The sequence below is a fragment of the Pipra filicauda genome, unplaced genomic scaffold, assembly GCF_003945595.2.
Source record: "Pipra filicauda isolate LSUMZ 115617 unplaced genomic scaffold, ASM394559v2 scaffold385_size793830_pilon, whole genome shotgun sequence".
NCBI classification, from domain to species: Eukaryota; Metazoa; Chordata; class Aves; order Passeriformes; family Pipridae; genus Pipra; species Pipra filicauda.
This window is the reverse complement of record NW_024104515.1, coordinates 6,472-16,139: the sequence shown is the minus strand read 5'-3', so window position 1 is coordinate 16,139 and position 9,668 is coordinate 6,472. Positions and strand designations below refer to the sequence as shown.

At 41.6% G+C, this 9,668-nt stretch overlaps 1 pseudogene; it reads left to right on the top strand.

The window, feature by feature from the left end:
- Window positions 1-5,636: 5,636 nt before the first annotated feature.
- On the top strand, window positions 5,637-6,627 carry LOC120323945 (annotated as a pseudogene).
- Window positions 6,628-9,668: the final 3,041 nt, after the last annotated feature.

The window sequence follows — 9,668 nt, the reverse complement described above, 5'->3', positions numbered from 1 at the left end:
TTCAACTCTTCAACTCTGATTCTTCCACCTAATCACAAAACAACTAATATCCCCATTAAACAAGAAAGGCCACAAATGGGCTCTAATTTTATCATCACTCATAACTATACTGCGAATAATTAACCTATTAGGCCTCCTACCCTATACATTCACACCTACTACTCAATTATCAATAAACCTAGCCCTCGCCTTTCCTTTATGATTCGCCACCCTACTAACGGGCCTACGAAACCAACCTTCAGCTTCTCGAGGTCACCTCCTACCAGAAGGTACCCCTACGCCCCTAATCCCTGCCCTCATTATAATTGAAACAACAAGCCTCCTCATTCGCCCCGTAGCCTTGGGAGTCCGCCTCACAGCTAACCTCACAGCAGGACATCTACTCATTCAACTCATTTCAACAGCTACTGCCGTCCGCCTCCCCATTATACCCACCGTATCCTTCCTAACTATAGTTATTCTTCTCCTCTTAACAATTCTAGAAGTAGCCGTAGCAATAATCCAAGCCTATGTCTTTGTTCTCCTATTAAGCCTTTACTTACAAGAAAACATTTAACCCCTAATGACACACCAAGCCCACTCCGTCCACATAGTAGACCCAAGCCCTTGACCCATTTCCGGAGCAGCAGCTGCTCTCCTTACTACCTCCGGATTGGCCATATGATTTCATCACAATTCCATATGACTCTTACTTCTAGGCCTACTTTCCATAATTCTAGTAATAATCCAATGATGACGTGATATCGTACGAGAAAGCACATTCCAAGGCCACCACACCCTTACAGTCCAAAAGGGCTTAAGCTACGGAATAATTTTATTCATTACATCTGAAGCCTTCTTCTTCCTAGGATTTTTCTGAGCATTCTTCCACTCCAGCCTAGTCCCTACCCCAGAACTTGGAGGGCAATGACCCCCTATGGGAATCAAACACCTCAATCCAATAGAAGTTCCCCTACTTAATACTGCCATTCTCCTGGCCTCAGGAGTTACCGTCACATGAGCCCACCACAGCATGACAGAGGGTAATCGAAACCAAGCTACTCAGGCCCTACTTATAACGGTCTTACTGGGATTTTACTTTACTGCACTTCAAGCAATAGAATATTATGAAGCCCCATTCTCAATTGCCGATGGAGTTTATGGATCTACCTTCTTCGTGGCTACAGGATTCCACGGCCGCCATGTAATCATCGGATCATCCTTCCTCCTAATCTGCCTCCTCCGTCTCATCAAATACCACTTTACACCCAACCACCACTTTGGCTTTGAAGCAGCGGCTTGATACTGACATTTTGTTGATATTATCTGACTATTCCTCTACATAACAATCTACTTATGAGGATCTTGCCCTTCTAGTATATTTATTACAATTGACTTCCAATCTCTAAAATCTGGATAAAAGCCAGAGAAAGGCAATTAACATAATCCTCTTTATATTTATAATCTCTCTATCACTATGTATTATTCTAACCTCATTGAACCTTTGACTGGCTCAAATAAACCCAGATGCAGAAAAACTATCCCCATACGAATGTGGCTTTGACCCGCTAGGCTCCGCCCGCCTCCCCTTTTCAATCCGATTCTTCCTTGTTGCAATCCTATTTCTCTTGTTCGACCTGGAAATTGCCCTCCTACTACCTCTACCAGGGGCCACTCAACTCCTCTCTCCCCTTACCACTCTGACCTCGACCTTCGCTATCATCTTACTCCTCACGCTTGGATTAATCTATGAATGAATTCAAGGGGGCTTAGAATGAGCAGAGTAACTACAGAAAGTTAGTCTAATAAAGACAGTTGATTTCGGCTCAACAGACCACAGTCCTACTCCGTGACTTTCTTAATGACCTTCCTACACTTAAGCTTCTACTCTGCCTTCACCCTAAGTAGTCTAGGGTTAGCTGTTCATCGAATACACTTAATTTCCGCCTTACTATGCTTAGAAAGCATACTATTATCTATATACATTGCACTATCCATGTGGCCTATCCAAACCCAAACAACCTCCCCTTCCTTAATGCCTGTTCTCATACTAGCATCCTCAGCCTGTGAAGCAGGCGCCGGCCTAGCAATCCTAGTAGCCTCCACCCGAACTCATGGCTCAGATCATTTACACAATCTAAACCTCCTGCAATGCTAAAAGTCATTCTCCCCACAATTATATTACTCCCCATAACCCTCTTATCACCCTCAAAATTTTTAGGATTTAATGTTACTTTTCATAGCTTCCTAATCGCAGCAGCCAGCTTACAATGACTTCCTTTAACCTACTACCCTACCAAGAACTTATCCCCATGACTCGGCACCGACCAAATCTCATCCCCCCTACTAGTCCTATCCTGCGGACTTCTTCCTCTTATAATTTTAGCTAGCCAAAACCACCTCCAACAAGAACCTCCTACACGAAAGTATATCTTTATCACAACCATAATCCTTACTCAGCCATTTATCAGCCTAGCCTTTTCAGCTCTAGAATTGATATTATTCTATATCGCGTTTGAAGCCACCCTAATCCCCACCCTAATTCTAATTACACGATGAGGCAGCCAACCAGAACGTTTAAGTGCTGGAATTTACCTCTTATTTTATACACTAATTAGTTCTCTTCCCCTACTAGTTGCCATCTTATATCTTCACACTCAACCAGGAACCATACATATTACCCTAATAAAACTTTCACACCCCTCTCTTACAGATTCTTGAACAGGCCTCATATCAAGCCTAGCCCTACTACTCGCTTTCATAGTAAAAGCTCCTCTTTATGGACTTCACCTATGACTCCCAAAAGCCCATGTAGAAGCACCAATCGCAGGATCTATACTTCTAGCTGCACGCCTCCTCAAACTTGGAGGTTATGGTATTATACGTGTTTCAATAATCACAAATTCCCTTCTAGACTACCTTCACTACCCCTTCTTAACCTTAGCCCTATGAGGAGCATTAATAACAAGTTCTATCTGCCTGCGCCAAATCGATCTTAAATCACTAATTGCCTACTCCTCAGTAAGCCACATAGGCTTAGTCATTGCTGCAACAATAATCCAAACCCACTGATCCTTTTCAGGAGCCATAATCCTGATAATTTCACATGGACTTACCTCTTCCATACTTTTTTGCCTAGCTAATACAAATTATGAACGCATACATAGCCGCACTCTCCTCCTAACACGAGGCCTACAACCCCTCTTACCTCTCACAGGAATCTGATGGCTCCTAGCCAACCTAACTAATATGGCCCTTCCTCCAACCACCAATCTAATAGCTGAATTAACTATCATAATTGCTCTCTTCAACTGATCTACCTTTACCATCATCCTGACCGGAGCCGCAACCTTATTGACTGCAGCCTATACCCTCTACATACTCCTTATAACCCAACGAGGACGAACTCCAACTTACATTACTACCACCCAAAACTCGAATACACGAGAACATCTTCTTATAACACTTCACATCCTACCCTCCCTCCTCCTTATTTTAAAACCAGAGCTAAGCTCAGGAATCCCCACATGCAAGCATAGTTTTAAACCAAACATTAGACTGTGATCCTAAAAATAGAAGTTAAACTCTTCTTGCCTGCCGAGGGGAGGTTTAACCAACAAGAACTGCTAACTCTTGCATCTGAGCTTAAGACCTCAGCCCCCTTACTTTAAAAGGATAATAGCAATCCACTGGTCTTAGGAGCCATTTATCTTGGTGCAAATCCAAGTAAAAGTAATGGACCTCCCATTAATTCTTAATACATCCATATTCCTAACCTTAACCATTCTTTTTACTCCTATTCTACTCCCCCTTCTATCTAAAAACTACCAGAACTCCCCATCTACTATTATACATACTGTTAAAACTTCCTTTATAATCAGTTTAATTCCTATAATCCTTTCCATCTAGTCTAACATGGAAAACACTACTTTCTATTGAGAATGAAAATTCATTACAAACTTTAAAATTCCCCTTAACCTTAAAATAGATCAATACTCCTTAATATTTTTCCCCATTGCACTATTCGTAACATGAGCTATTCTACAATTTGCAACATGATACATAGCTTCAGAACCTTACACCACAAAATTCGCTCTTTACCTCCTAATCTTTCTTATCGCTATACTCATCCTAATCATCGCTAACAACCTATTTCTTCTATTTATCGGCTGAGAAGGAGTTGGAATTATATCCGTCCTCCTAATTGGATGATGACATGGCCGAGCAGAAGCCAATACCGCTGCACTTCAAGCCGTACTTTATAACCGTATTGGAGACATTGGATTAATTCTCTCCATAGCATGACTAGCATCTTCTACTAATACCTGAGAGATTCAGCAAGCATTCTCCTTAAATCAAACACCCCTTCTCCCTCTCATAGGGCTTATTCTAGCAGCTACAGGAAAATCTGCCCAATTTGGCCTCCACCCGTGGCTCCCAGCCGCTATAGAAGGACCAACTCCTGGATCTGCCCTACTTCATTCCAGCACAATAGTAGTCGCCGGAATCTTCCTTCTTATTCGCACTCACCACATATTATGTAGCAATCAAATCGCCTTAACTACGTGCCTTTGTATGGGTGCCTTATCCACATTATTTGCCGCTACATGCGCTCTTACCCAAAACGACATCAAAAAAATTATTGCTTTCTCTACATCCAGCCAATTAGGTCTAATAATAGTTACTATTGGCCTAAACCTACCTAAACTGGCCTTCTTACACATCTCCACCCATGCCTTCTTCAAAGCCATACTCTTCCTCTGCTCCGGGTCTATCATCCATAGTCTTAATGGTGAACAGGATAGTCGAAAAATAGGAGGACTTCAGAAATTACTTCCCACAACTACCTCATGCCTTACAATCGGAAATCTAGCTCTCATAGGAACACCATTCCTAGCAGGGTTCTACTCAAAAGACCTTATTATTGAAAACCTCAACACTTCATACCTAAACACTTGGGCACTCCTTCTAACCCTCGTAGCTACATCCTTTACCGCAACAGATAGCCTACGTATAACCCTACTAGTACAAACTGATTACACCCGGGTCCTTCCCATTACCCCCATCAATGAAAACAATCCAGCAGTTACAAACCCAATCACCCGTCTTGCTCTTGGAAGTATCACAGCTGGATTATTAATCACCTCTTACATCTCCCCTGTAAAAACCCCTCCCATGACCATACCACTGACCTCAAAACCGCAGCCATTATTGTCACAATATTAGGTATTATCCTAGCCCTAGAACTATCAAAACTCACACATACCTTCACCACCCCTAAGCAAAATATGACTATAAACTTCGCAAACACCCTAGGGTATTTTAACCCAATCATACATCGCCTTAGCTCCTCTAAGCTACTAAGCAACGGCCAAAACATTGCATCCCACTTAATTGACTTATCCTGATATAAGAAAATAGGCCCAGAGGGACTGGCAACCCTTCAACTCAAAACATCCAAAATCCTAACTATTTTCCACTCTGGACTAATCAAAACATATTTAGGATCCTTCGCCCTATCTATCTTAATTATAATTCTATTTACACAGAACTAAGAATTAATGGCCCCTAATTTACGAAAACATCATCCTCTTCTAAAAATAATCAATAACTCCCTAATTGACCTCCCAACACCATCAAACATTTCCGCCTTATGAAACTTTGGATCTCTTCTAGGTATTTGCCTAATAATCCAAATCATCACCGGCCTCTTATTAGCAATACACTACACCGCAGACATCACCCTAGCATTTACATCCGTTGCCCATACATGCCGAAACGTTCAATTCGGCTGACTCATCCGTAACCTTCACGCAAACGGTGATTCCTTCTTCTTCATATGCATTTACCTCCACATTGGACGAGGATTCTACTATGGTTCCTACTTATATAAAGAAACCTGAAACACAGGAATTATTCTTCTGCTTACTTTAATAGCAACTGCCTTTGTAGGGTATGTCCTTCCCTGAGGCCAAATATCATTCTGAGGTGCCACAGTAATTACTAACCTATTCTCAGCTATCCCTTACATTGGCCAAACACTTGTAGAATGGGCTTGAGGTGGATTTGCAGTTGACAATCCTACACTCACCCGATTCTTTGCTCTTCACTTCCTCCTCCCATTCTTAATTGCAGGCCTCACCTTCATTCATCTAACTTTTTTACACGAAACAGGCTCAAACAACCCCCTAGGCATACATTCAGATTGTGATAAAATCCCATTCCACCCCTACTTCTCAGTAAAAGATATTCTAGGCCTTTTATTCCTTCTCATCCCACTAATAACACTTGCTATATTCTCCCCTAACCTTTTAGGAGACCCAGAAAATTTTACTCCTGCAAATCCAGTAGTTACACCTCCTCATATTAAACCCGAATGATATTTCCTATTTGCATATGCTATTCTACGATCAATCCCCAACAAACTAGGAGGAGTCCTAGCCCTCGCTGCCTCCGTCCTAATTCTATTTTTAACCCCATTTCTCCACATGTCAAAACAACGAACAATAACCCTCCGACCTCTTTCTCAACTCCTATTTTGAATCTTAGTGACAAACCTCCTAATCCTCACATGAATTGGTAGTCAACCGGTTGAACATCCATTTATCATCATTGGACAACTTGCCTCAGCTACTTACTTCACAATTATGCTTATTCTATTCCCCATTACCAGTCTCCTAGAAAATAAGATACTTAACCTCTAACTACTCTAATAGTTTATAAAAAACATTGGTCTTGTAAACCAAAGATTGAAGGTCACCCCCTTCTTAGAGTGTTCTAAAAATATTCAAGCACCCCAACTTTCTAATCAATACGACCATCAAGGGGAGGGGCCCCCCCCTCCCCCCCATACCCTATGGTATGTACTACTTTGCATTACATTCTCCACCACATTAGACATAACATCCATGTAGGAAAATCGGGTACACCATTATTGCAAAACCAACCAAATTTTCATGCTTTCTCCCATACAACCCAAACAAGACATAAACATACCTAGGCACATTTCTACTTAACCCCATACCATGTCATGTTCTAGGAATAATTCCGCTAAACGAACTAAAACCTAAACTCGTTAATTTTCGCATAAATTCCTTTACAATACGAGGAACGTCACAGGACCTAGAATCCACCGTTCAGGACCCCTCACCACTTAAACTTGCTCTACGCGCTGACCAAGAAGTGCTGGGTTATTTATTAATCGTACCCCTCACGAGAAACCAGCAACCCGGCGTTAGTAATGTTTATCATGTCCATCTTCAGGTGTATTCTTTCTTCTGCCCCTAAAAACCCGCTCTCATAACTTGCTCTTTGTCGCCTCTGGTTCCTCGGTCAGGGCCATAACTTGCTTAATTTTCCTAAACTTGCGCTCCGTTACTAATGGTTGGGGATGCTTGGCCAACTCGGACCCCGTGATCGCGGCATTTTCTCTTTTCTAAACTTTTGGTTTTTTTTTTTGGGGTAGATCTCAATAAGCCCTTCAGAGTGCTCCGCCAGTGGGCTACCATATATGGTGGACGTGGGCGCCTTATGGTCGGCGAGCGGTTTTCTCACTTTCGCGTGTAAATTAATGATATGGTATGCAGGATGCTACTCGGTCTCATGCTGTTGCACTGATTCACCGTCAGGCGCTATTGGCTTGGCTCTTCAATTACGTCTATCATCAAGTTGCAGTTTAATTAATGCACGCAAGACATGATTTTTCTCATTTTTTCTTGTCAATTTTGCAAAAAAATCACAAAAATTTTGTCATTTTTGCAATGATCTAGGGACTTTTCCGCTTTTCATCATTAATTTTTGTTTTAAAAATTTTTTACAAAAATTTTAAATTTTACAAACATTCCATTCCCCTAATTTACCAATTAACTAAGTTTGCATCATCAATTCGTTAAAATTTTTTATCCAACTAAACTCACCCCACTATTTTCCTTTCATCATTCGTTTGTTCATTCGTTCATTATACACAAACTCAACCCACTATTTTCCTTTCATCATTCGTTTGTTCATTCGTTCATTATACACAAACTCACCCCACTATTTTCCTTTCATCATTCGTTTGTTCATTCGTTCATTATACACAAACTCACCACACTATTTTTCTTTCATCATTCGTTTGTTCATTCGGTCATTATACACAACGCACCCCAAAGTTCCCTTTCATCATTCGGTTTGTTCATTCGTTTCATTAGACACAACTCAACCCCACTAGTTTTCCTTTCATCATTCGTTTGTTCATATCGTTTCCATGGACACAAACCACCCACTATTGTCCGTTCTCATCGTTTGTTCATTCGTGTTCATTATACACAAACTCACCCCACTAGTTTCCCTTTCATCATTAGTTGGTTCTTCGTTCATTAGCACAAACTTCACCCGCCACTATTTTCCTCCCCCGCAGCTAAGACTTAACTAATTATCCTAATCCCCTACCCTCCCTCTTTCAACCTCATTACCCCAACCAACACCTCACCTACATCCTCCTCCAATGATTAACCCCAAATCTTCCCTCCCCTCTCAGAAAAAAAGGAATTAAACCTTTATCACCAACTCCCAAAGCTGGTATTTTCATTAAACTATTTCCTGAACCTCCTCCCCCCTAAACTGCCCGAATTGCCCCCGGGACAACCCTCGCACAAGCTCTAGCACAACAAACAACGTTAACAACAGACCCCAACCTGCAACTAAAAATTGTCCCACCCCCCAAGAATAAAACATAGCCGCACCCTCAAAATCTAACCGAACAAACGACACACCTCCACTATCCACCGTACCCAACCCTAATCACCGTAACTCGGATAACCCTATAATAAATGCCCCTCCCCCCAACGCTAAAACTAACCCAACACCATACCCCACAACCCGCCAATCCCCCCAAGTCTCAGGAAACGGAGCTGCTGCTAATGAAACTGAATATACAAAAACCACTAACATTCCGCCCAAATATACCAAGAACAATACTAACGACACGAAAGACACCCCTAAACTCATCAACCATCCACACCCCACAATAGACGCCAACACTAGTCCCACTACTGCATAATAAGGAGAAGGATTAGAAGCAACTGCTACCCCCCCCAAAACAAAACTAACACTTAAAAAAAGTATAAAATACGTCATAACAATTCCTGCTTGGCCTCTATCCAAGACCTTTGGCCTGAAAAACCACCGTTGTAATTTCAACTACAAGAACATACAACCTTAACAAACTCATCTGCTCCATACAACCAATCAAACTCCGCCTCACACCTCCAACTCCCCAATCAACATATTTTTGTTATCCATTAAATCACCTCCCACGACCAAAAATCCACTAACCAAGCCAATCTCAAACCTACATTTACCAGTTCCACAACTAAAACGTAAACCCCAATAACAACCACTAAACCCAAAATAACTTAGGTTCTTGTAGCTTACAAGAAAGCATAACACTGAAGATGTTAAGACGGCTATTACACATACCCAAGGACAAAAAAGACTTAGTCCTAACCTTACAGTTAGTTCTTGCCAAATATATACATGCAAGTATCCGCATTCCAGTGAAAATGCCCTCAATACCTTAAAAAGACAGCAGGAGCAGGCATCAGGCACACCATCCAGATTGTAGCCCAAAACGCCCTGCCTAGCCACACCCCCACGGGTACTCAGCAGTAATTAATATTAAGCAATAAGTGTAAACTTGACTTAGTTAA